This window comes from Pinus tabuliformis, chromosome 3_1 (genome assembly GCF_031772625.1).
Source record: "Pinus tabuliformis cultivar Carrire ecotype Pingquan chromosome 3_1, CPIR1, whole genome shotgun sequence".
Taxonomy (NCBI): Eukaryota; Viridiplantae; Streptophyta; class Pinopsida; order Pinales; family Pinaceae; genus Pinus; species Pinus tabuliformis.
In genome coordinates, this window is record NC_142301.1 from 198,515,714 (window position 1) to 198,527,113 (window position 11,400).

Here is an 11,400-nt window from a genome sequence, read left to right on the forward strand (position 1 = left end):
TTTTAGTACTATTTTTATTTTTCTTCAGTACAATGACCAACAATAAAATGGTTGTCGAACACTTCAATATTCTATGAATTCGACAAGCACTCTGAATGCTCTCATTGATTTTCCCAATGGTAATTCTGATTTTCTAGTTATTCTAATTACTTTCTTTACCAATTAGAGTACTGTAAGTCCAACGATTGTAATGGTTTTTGAGAATTCCAATATTCTAGATATTGTATATGTAGATAATGGATCTTAAGGTTTGCTAGAAATGGTGTTGGAACTTATATATTGGTCTCCTTTCTTTCAATACTCTTTTTAGTTTTCTTCAGTACAATGACCAACAATAAAATGGTTGTTGAACACTTCAATATTCTATGAATTCAACAAGCACTCTGAATGCTCTCATTGATTTTCCCAATGCTAGTCTTGTAGTGGATTAAAAAATAAAATCCAAAAACAATACTCATGAATGATTGGTGTTATGAGGTGGCTTTAGGACCATACACTTTGTTGGGATTAATTACTAATTAAATCTCTAGTAATTTGCATGATTTGTTAGAATTAGAATATTGTGTAAAAACCATTCCTTTTTCACTAGAGGTGTGGTTATCTGATGTGGCTTTTAGGAGATGTAAAATCAATATTGTAAGTTTTTGTTTGGTTGGACATGAGATGAATGAGATAGGGATTTCATAGCAACCGATATAGTTTGTGCATTTGAGATGGGGATTTCATCATGGTACTAATTGGAATTTGGATTGAGGTCACAACACTCTAATAGTGTGACGAAATTTAGACAACAAAGAGAAATGCATTGACAATTCATTGAGCATGGGGAAAAGGCTACTTGAGCAAAAAAATAAACTATCAAACTCGTAAAAGAACTATTTTCAAGAGAGCATAGAGAAGTAATAGTTGATGGTTTGCCAAAGATGAAAAATGTAGAAACCCAAATATATTCCCGAGTTGAAGAGGTCATTAATCCCCGTGCACACATGATCTTGAGTTTGACAAATAACTAACTCACCTGATCGATTGGATGAACTGAACTTGTTTTTGGGGATTAGTTGCTTGTTACATGGATTTTGTTGGACTTACCATGAAAGTGAAACACTAATTAAGGAAGAGTGGATAATTGTTTAAGTGGGAGAGAAATGGGTGTTCAATTAACTGATGGCATCATTGAAAAGGATAGGGCATTTTAAAGATTTTAACTTTGAATATGAACACAAGGTTTCCTTGAAAAAGGAGTAGAATAATGAGGAGCTTACACAAATAAAGTATAATAAGATAGAAGTGGTTGTAGAGGAGAAACAAGTAGGATTTTCTAGGTTTTATTCCATAGTAGCTATTGTCATCAGGTAATGCTTGAGGGACTTTGAGATTTTCTTTCAAACAAGGCTTCCTAGATATTATGGATGCAATATGCCAAGTAAGTGCTCAGAGGATGAATAATGATCAACTTTCCATTGTGAACAAAATCGATGAAGGGAGTGCCTTAAAGATGTATATACTTATAGCCATGGAAACTTGGCTATAGAACTTCTCCAAGAGTGAAGAAAATATTGGGATTAAGGCCAAACGCTAACCTATCTAGGCGTAAAATTGTATAATTATACCTAAGAATTTTTGTGTCTTGAAAATTTGTAACTTTTTAGTTGTATATTTGAACCTGAAAAATCTCGAATTTTTTACTAGTTGGTTAATATGCAATCATAAATTGAGAAAAAGGAGGATTGAACCAGGATTGAGATAGATAAGCACATATTATAAGAGAGTGAAGACTACATGCAGGTCACAGTGACTAATGCCAGTATAGGATGACATTATACAAGTATATATTATAATCTATTATTAACATAGGCTGTCATCAAACAAGTAAATTGAAAACTCATGGAGTTGGAGTGTTTTATCCCAATTGGATTGACTATAGATTGAAGTGTGGAGATGCAGATTGACATTGTATTGTACTATCTCGATGTAAGCATAAAGTTTGACTTAGAAGCTCAGGTCAATGGCTTAAAAAACCTTATAACGTTTTGATTAAGAGTTGGGAGAGTGGATTGAGGGGTGATATTCTTGTGTCAGTATCAATTAACTGTTGTAAATTATGGATTAAGTAAACATATATAAGATGAATGGGTTTGTACCATGAAGAGTTGAATTCGTTTATGTGATAAAGAGATCGTGTGAGAACAAAATGGAGATGGTATGAATATGTTAGGTTATGAGAAATAGAATACAAAAAATAATGGTTAGATCTATTAGAAGATTCTGAGTATTATGATTTATCTAATATGTTAGTGATGGAGTAAATAGATTATGCCCTAGATGATATCTACATTTTGTTCTATTTTGTGTACAGACTCTATATTTTTGGTGAAATCTCTATACTAACCAGTTGACAAACATCAATGTTAAGGGTTACGTAAATTCGTGTTGGGGTCTTAACTGGTCAAGGAAAAAGGAAATTAATGTTATTCTAACATGAACCTAGGCAAAGATTTGGGAAAGATGATGGAACTAAATGGTAGAAGGAAGGAAAGAGGAATACATTTTTCCTTGGATTATTTGAAATTTGTACCAAATTAAATGTTTTGGCTTTTAGTATTTTATACTTTTGCACTTTATGCACTGTAGAAAGACAAATAAAGAACACCTTCTTTGATAATTTTCGCTGTCCTCACTCCATCCCCATAGGGGCCTAGTCTCTTCTATTATCTTTGACATCCTCTATCCTAACCAGTTGACAAACATCAATGTTAAGGGTTATGTAAATTCGTGTTGGAGTCTTAATTAGTCAAGGAAAAAGGAAATTAATGTTATTCTAACATGAACCTAGGCAAAGATTTGGGAAAGATGATGGAACTAAATGGTAGAAGGAAGGAAAGAGGAATACATTTTTCCTTGGATTATTTGAAATTTGTACCAAAGTAAATGTTTTGGCCTTTAGTATTTTATACTTTTGCACTTTATGCACTGTAGAAAGACAAATAAAGAACACCTTCTTTGATAATCTTCGCTGTCCTCACTCCATCCCCATAGGGGCCTAGTCTCTTCTATTATCTTTGACATCCTTGGTTTGAGAAAATAGTTACATTTGACGCCCACATCCACTGATGCAATGAAGTCTCCAAGCGTCCATGACTAGCAACAAATGTTGTAGTTGAATATAAATCCAACAAAGGACTATACATGGAATCATCTTCATCTTCACAACTGATAGGAATAGTACTTCCATGGAAAGACTGCATGGGTGTCATTTAACCCCACTTTAAGTTTCGGGTTTGTTTCCTCATAAATTCATTTGCTGCAAGAGTGTATGCATATTGAAATAAAAGCTAGCGCTCCCCAAAAATTAATATTTCCAATGAACAAAATCAGAAAAAGCGAAGCAAGGGTCAATAAGAAGAAACAAATATCCTGTATAAACATTTGGCGATCAATCTGTGCACGTGAACCCACAATGAATAGAGAAACCAATCCAGCCACTACACATGTAATAAAAATTTCTCCTCCTAAAATAGTATTGGGTCCCACCTCACTAGTGTCACCCCCATAAAAGTAGCAATACTTTCAAACAGATGAGGTGCTCCATTTCCAAGAGGAAGAAGATTCACTCGTGCCATTGTTGGTGGTAGCTTCAGAATCTTGGACAATTTGTCTAAAGAACAAAAAATTTAATTTATCGCAATGTTACCCAACATATAGAATAACGCGACCAGCTAGAGAGCTAAGATGACAGCCAAAGATGGGCCATTTGTCACATGTGCAATAGAAAAATGATATGTACTCAAAACTTCCCCCGAATGTGCACTGCTTGTGGACTTCCATATCATGTGTGTTATTTCAATCCTGCATATAGAGAATCAGACTAAACATTTTGGACTGTTTCCAACCCATTTGGTAGCACAAGGCTTGTTTCTTATGATTTTTTTGTTACAAGGTGTTGTTGCTTATCGGATAGGATTTTAGCCAAAATTCCTTAAAAATTAAGGCTTGGTTATGATGGGTTTTGAATAACAATTTTTTACTTGTTATGGTCTATATCCAAAACTGAATTATCTCTATTAAAGATCCATTTTTGTGATGCTTTTGGGCCACTGTTGGATTCAAATCTCTTCGAGCTCCATCTAAAAGAGGCTTTTGAAGAATCCCCATAGAGGAAAAGAGGGGATTTCACAAGGTTTTTTGCAGTCAGAAAGAAAAACAACAAAACAACAAACCCTATATTATACAGTATGCGAAGTTGCTTTCTTAGTATTCCCAAACCTGGTTTTGCCATAATTTTCACTCAAAAAACCAAATTATATTTTCCAAACTCTACTAATACAATTTGGGTCATCGATTTTCCATATTTTCCACAGGCGTGATGAGGAATTCAACCTTCGAAGGAAAAATATTTGGGAATTTCTATGCTCCCAACCTATAACAACAATTATGTAAAAGGATAACATATATTTTTTCTAGACAAAAAATGCATATGGGTGTGAAATTCTGATCATGGGCATAGTTGAAATGGAAAAAACAATCAAAAGGGTACCTGAATTCGACTTGCAGTCATTGATTTAGTGGATTCTAGATCAAATATTGTCACCAGAAAGTTCATGAAGACCTCTTTCCCCATTTATTTTCTGCCAAAAAATGGCTCTTACATGTTTAATACTAAATAGGGAATCTAATAAAGAATGCCAAAAAAACCATGTTGTGGTGATGGCACAAAAGTCATTCACCCTTTCTGTTTAGTCTACGAATTTCAAAGACAGAGACGATTTCCATAAGTCAAACACTTCGTGAATCAAACACCCTTGTACCAAATCCTGAAAATGATGCAGATGAAGATCTTTGTCAAATTATCACAATCTTCTACAGTAGCCATCGCAACCATGGAAGATGAAGCCTAGACTTCATAAAAGTAATGGCTACCTGTAATATCAACATTCGGCATGGATCTTGACTCTTGAGCCTTTCTTACTAGTGAAGAGAGTGGGGATGCGTTTTCGCTAGTCTACTGCTTGGTCAGTGGACAACGAAGACAACAGTTTGCATTGCCCATATTCCACGTGGCCATTTTTTATTAGGTGAAGGACAACAAAAATAAACAACCACCATTGGTTGGGGTGAACAATGTCTTCTCACCCTAACCCCACAGTGAAAAATGTCTTCATTGTAATTATCATGGACACCATAAATAACAAGCACAAACCAAAGAGGGCCTACAAGGCATAACACTAAAACCATTGATGATGTTAATAATAGAGTGCAGAAGGATGCCATCACATCATACCGAGAACTTCCAAATTAGCATAACTTAATAAATAAAATCAGCCTAAGATAGTGACTAAGAGTAAGACCTAAGAACTGTAATTATCATGGACACCATAAATAACAAGCACAAACCAAAGAGGGTTTACAAGGCATAACACTAAAACCATTGATGATGTTAATAATAGAGTGCAGGAGGATGCCATCGCATCATACCGAGAACTTCTAGATTGGCAAAATTTTGGGCACATGTAATGCCTTATAAACCACTTCGTCCACACACACATAATTAGAAGGAGAGTCTTAATGTGGAATCAGATCCCAACATAAAGATAAGCCACTATATGGATGTGGAATCAGATGTCCAACCATGGATGCTTAAGATAAATCCAGATGAGGTTTTAGTAGTCAACTTTGCATTCCAACTGCATCACATGCCTGATGAAAGTGTGTCTAGAAAGAACCCATATGACCAACTTCTAAGGATATTGAAGTCTCTCAACCCTATAGTAGTCATAGTAGTAGAACAAGAGGTTAACACTAAAAATACACCTTTCTTCCACTGGTTCATGGAACCATTAAACTATTACTCATCGGTGTTTGATTCTCTAGATGCTACAATTAAATGAGATAGTAGAGATCATATGAATTTTGAAAAACAATGCCTTGCCTGAGACACAGTGAACATAATTTCTTGTGAGAGAGTAGAAAGGATTCGGAGGTATGAATTTACAGGAAAATGGAGAGCTATAATGACTATGGCAGGATTTAGTGTGTATCATCTCAATGTTAATGTTAAGGACACAGTTAAATCTTTTCTTTGTTAATCATATGACAATAGCTACATGACTAAGGAAGGAGTAGCTATTTATTTACTATTTTGGATGGTTGGACAAAATTCTCATTGCAGCATCTTCTGGGCATTGAGAAGAATTGAGAAGCAAGGACTGTAAGAATGTTCTTGTGCAAGAAATTCTTACAATTTTTCAATACCATTGCAGAAACTGCATATGACTTTCATGTGTGTTAAGGAAGAGTTCAAAAACCTGACACAATAACTTATTATAGGGGTAAACGAAGAAACTAATTTAAGGAAATAGTGGTTTTTACCTGTCCATTCAACTAGGGATAATATTGACAATTATTCGTTTGCATTTTTCTTCCTTATCCAGGTAGAGATGAAAATGCCAAGGCTTATTAAAATCAGTGATATGCTTGCCTACATAATGGGCAATTGGATAGAGACAGTTGAAGGAAAACAGTACAAACCAAAAATGGAACTGCGACTGCTAAATTAAACAAATAAATATAAAACACAGAGTGGGATATCTAACTTTGGCTGAGCATCTATATTTATACAAATAAGAGTCAGTTACATAAATTAAATTTGCCTCTTCGAGTATTGATGAGGCCAGATGGTGTTGGCCCTTCGAACTTTGTTGTGTTGAGGCGGTGATGGCGAAGGCAGTGAAGGGTGAAGATTGAGGCGGTGTGGCATTGATGAAGTAGGTGGTGAGATAATTACATATCCAACATTCTCCCCTTTAATTATGTCACGAAAAAAATTTGTTGAGGATTTTCTAAATATGTATACCAATTGATCTTGTAATTTGTAGAACTCCAAAAACATTGTCTTTAGTTGTTATTATATTCTCTTTGGGCTTTCATCACAATAGGTATTCTTCTTCTCTCTCTTGTACCTGCATACAATTGATTACTGATGTCCATATAAAAAGAAATCCATCTACCGAGGTACATGGGTACCATCCACTCTACTCGCCAATTCTCTAGGAATCCTTTTCACCTACATGGTTCATCGATCATGTTAAACTCTTCCCGACTTGATTCCTTAACTTCAGGTTCCATCTCACATTTTAACTTCCTCAATCACACATCAATCTTAGATACGAGTAAACTTACCACCCTTGTATCTACCCAGTGGTTAATTCCACAACTTGATGTCACATCCTCTCTCTAACGAAGAGGGATAAACACTACATTCCTGACTCAACAATTACAAATCAAGCATAGATACAAGTACACCTTCTGTATCTATCTATTGGTCAATTCCACAACTTGATATCACATCCTCTCTCTTCCTAAGAGGGATAAACACTATCTGTCTTACTCAACAAGGCTTACAACACACCTGAGAAATCAACTTTAGGGTGTCGGGTACTACTGATCATGCACCCTTTACAACACAATGCCTTATTACAATAATCTCAAGTTAGATACAACAAATACAAAGTTCAATTATATACCCAAATATATAAGCTCATTTAAATTTCATCCCAAGATGTCACTGTCTACTTTACCTCATCTTCTTTAAAATTATGCACACTAATGGTGCTTTCATGAACTCTTTAATTTACTTCAAAGCCCCTCCTCTTCAATGTCTCAAATTTTGTGTATCCCACTTTAATTTAAAGGATGAATTCAAAGAATAAAACAAACATATGGATTTCTGTCATTTCAATCATATTAAATATAGCCTCACACTGTAGGCTCCACTCAATGTGTAGGTTTAAAAACATGTAAACGATTCCATTCTTACCACACCACATGAAATTTTCTCCTCGCTAACCGCTCGAATGTTGACTGCTCCACAGGGAATATGTTCCACGAAATGTTACATACACATACGTCATTAAAGTCAGTGCTTTCACCCTTTTGAAGGGTATTGCTCATGCATGGACGGTATTGTTGGCTCACGTTGCTGGTTCTTGATGTCGAAACGATTGATGAGGGCTTCAGCCTACCAAACTATCTACACCAAATAACTTATGGGTTCTGTTATCACTTAGAACTAAAAATTGATACATGTAATTTTCTATCCTAGCCCGATGACAAAGGTCTGTGCTAGTTTAATTTCAAATTTTCATATTTAATTTTCTTCCCGTAGGATTTGGAGTTTTTAAAAGAGTTTTAAACTCAAGTTGTTCTAAACTCCCATTGGTTCCCCTCTATCCATCATTGTTCTATAGCCACCTCTTGTCTTATGTGAGTCACCGTGCCTTTTCGTGATTTCGTAAGCGCTATTCCAATTCGCCAATTTCGTAGCGCAATCATAACTAGGCAGTTTCGCAGCGCATCATTAAAATTCAAAACTAACAGCGCTGCGAAATCATGGATTCGTACATTCCGCAGCGAATCTTTCCCAGAATGTCAAGTCCGTTAGGTGAGTCATCAGCCATGTCTTCTCATGTCAGCTCATATACCTTTCTTATCACATTTTAACGCTCATTACCACTGTCACCACCACTAGATCTGTTGATATGCACAAGTTATTATTCCCAAGAAATTTTACCATGCATAAACCATAATGATGGCCGTAGGTTCTGCATGAATGACAAATCTGCAAGATTGTATCTTGAAAGGTTTTAAACGGAAGAGTTTAAAATTCAAGCGAGGCTGAAAATTCAAGCGAGGTTGAAAATTCAAGCGAGGCTGATATCCAACCGGAACTGGTAGTCTTTGTGTGTGAAGATTTGGAAGAATCCATGGAGAAAAAAGAGCACAGATCCGGCAAATGTCTAAGGACTGAACCCGAAGGCCTGGATATAACGCTGAGAAATGAAGAGGTGAAGAAAGCGTTTAAAAAGGTCGGGTGCTGGAACTTTTGCAAAAAATTACAAGGAGGACATGCACAGGTAACTAAGGAATTCACACTTAACTTCACTGGTTTGAATTCAAAGGTAGCCATGTTAGAAGTGCAGGTTTCTCCAGAAGTGATATCTGCTGTGACAGAGATCCCAAGAGGACAAGAGGAATGGTTCAAAAATTTTAAATTTGACATGAATCCCTGCAAGGAGTTTTTGAAGGATGATTATGTAAATGAAGATTTAAGTAAGGCAGTGCCCAGGAATTATGTCAAAGAACATTATGCTCTCTTACTCACCTGCATACAAAAATATTTGACTTGTGAAGGAAGGTATAACAAGGTTTATTCTTACCATTTCAAACTACTTTTGCATTTCACCGGGAAAGTCTCCATAGATTTACCTTTTTATCTGTTCCGTAGTTTGAGTAAGATGTGTGATAAGGTACAGCTGAGGAAAGAGGACTGTGAAACCTCTTTGTTTCATCATGGTTTGATTAAACTACTGGTTTTAGATGGGCTTCAAAAGATAGACAGGGATTGGAATTCATTCATTTTTATGGCTGGTTTCAAAAGCCAGACTGGCCTCACTCCCCAACCTGCCAGGGATTTTACAATAGCTGAGCTTCAAACAGAAGCAAGAGCTAAAAGAGTTACAAAGTCACAAGTAAGATCACAAGTAAGAAAACCACTGAAGCCACTCATCATCCAAGATCAAGCTCAGCAATCAACTAAGGAAAAGGCTCAGGGTAAAAAGACTGTACCTGAAACAAGCACATCTGAAGCAGTCTCAAGGGTAAGAACAAGAAGTCAAATAATGAAGGAAAAAGGTAAAGCTATAGCAGTTGAAGAAAGCCCAGTGTCCAAGGCAAGTTTAAATGATTTATTGCAGGCTATTGAATTTGAGCAGTCTATACCAGTTCAAGTCGAATTGATGCAGTCAGAACAAGAAAGCACCAAGAAATCCAAGGCCTCAAAAAGGCTTAGATTTGATGTTCCAGCTGAAGAGTTCATTTTTAAACCAAGAAGACCTATGACAAGGAGATTCCAGCAAGTACAGGAAGCACTGCCAAGAACAGAGGAAACAGGGGAAGAGATACAAAAAGACACGGGCAAAATAGTCATTGCATCTCAAGAAGATAATATAGCAGCCATACAGAGACAATTGGAATCAGCTAAGTATGAAATTGCTAAATTGAGGAAAGCCGCTAGAAAACATGCAGCCATACATGCAAAATATTATAAAACCCTATGGGAAGGGAATGAAGCTGTAGAAACTCAGCTGAATTCAGTGGTTGATGGCCATTCACAATTTCACACATGGACAGTACCAGCAATCAAAGAAGCCAAATACATAAGAAGGATCAATATGCAATTGAGAGCTGCGAATAAGGCTATGAGGAAACGAATTGAAGATCTGAAGGCGCAGCTAAGCCAGCTACCTGCTAAATAAGTTTTCATTTCAAGTAAGGTTTTGTTTCCAAAATTTTGACAAATTTGCTTAATCTTATCTTTCTGAGGAAATATAAATCCCTGTTCAACATGTGGAAAGTTTAAGGGAGTTTTGGCAATCAAATACTCGGCTAATAAAGCTCTCGGGTCAAAAGCAAGCTGTTTTAAAAAAAACTTAGCAGTTTCGTAGCGCGCTACGAAACTGCTGAAGGTGATGATTTTTACGCAATTCAAACAGTTTGAATCATAAGTGGGAATTTTGAAAGGAAAACGTCCAAAGGGCATGCAAGACATCATCTGAAGCTGTCAACAATCAATTAGGTCAAGACAGGTGGACACTTAAAAAGGTTTAATATTCAAATCCAATTTTTGTCGTAAAGTGAACTCCTTTACCACAGTTCAGGGTATATCAAACGGTTTGCCTGCAAGAAACTTTTTCCTGCACATATGTTCATGGGAAAAGCTTACAACGCATCAGGGACGTGGCAGTCTTCTACATTTGGGTAATTAAAGGCTAAAGGTCATGCTTCTGTGCATTCGAATATTTTGGGGAAAACTGAAGCCGAGAAGTAAGGGTAATCTCCTAATATTTCTGAGCAGTTAAAAAAGATTCAGCATCCAAGGTCAACATGGAGCATTAATATTAAAACACCCATCTCAGCTAAACTAAAAGAGGGCCAGATGTCAAAGAACGAAGAGAAGCCATCATGCATGTAATATGGAGTTAGAGTCATAGTTGATTTAGATCTCTAAAAAAACTCCAATTAGCACTTTGTTGTATTTATTAGTTAGTTAAATGGTTGATAGGTGTCATTAGAAGTAGTTTTCGAATTCCCCTCATGCTGGAGGAGGAATCTCGATCAGTTAGAATAAAAACTCTATATATAGCTGAAACAACAATGTAATCAAGGTTGGAAAAATTTATAACAGAGCATAGTATTTGGCTTATGTAAAGATTCACTTTCAGTAATATAATTTTGATTTTACTTCTCAGGATTCATGAAGGATTTCTTATATTCAGAATGTGTGATGTTGTCCTTTTCTTAGTTTTGTTTACAGTGGTATGGATGTATAATCACTCAGAATTCACT

The 11,400-nt window shown here is 36.0% G+C and overlaps 1 pseudogene; it reads right to left on the reverse strand.

The window, feature by feature from the left end:
- Positions 1–2,595: 2,595 nt before the first annotated feature.
- LOC149186484 (cation/calcium exchanger 4 pseudogene) lies at positions 2,596–3,825 on the reverse strand (annotated as a pseudogene).
- Between the last annotated feature and the right edge of the window lie 7,575 nt (positions 3,826–11,400).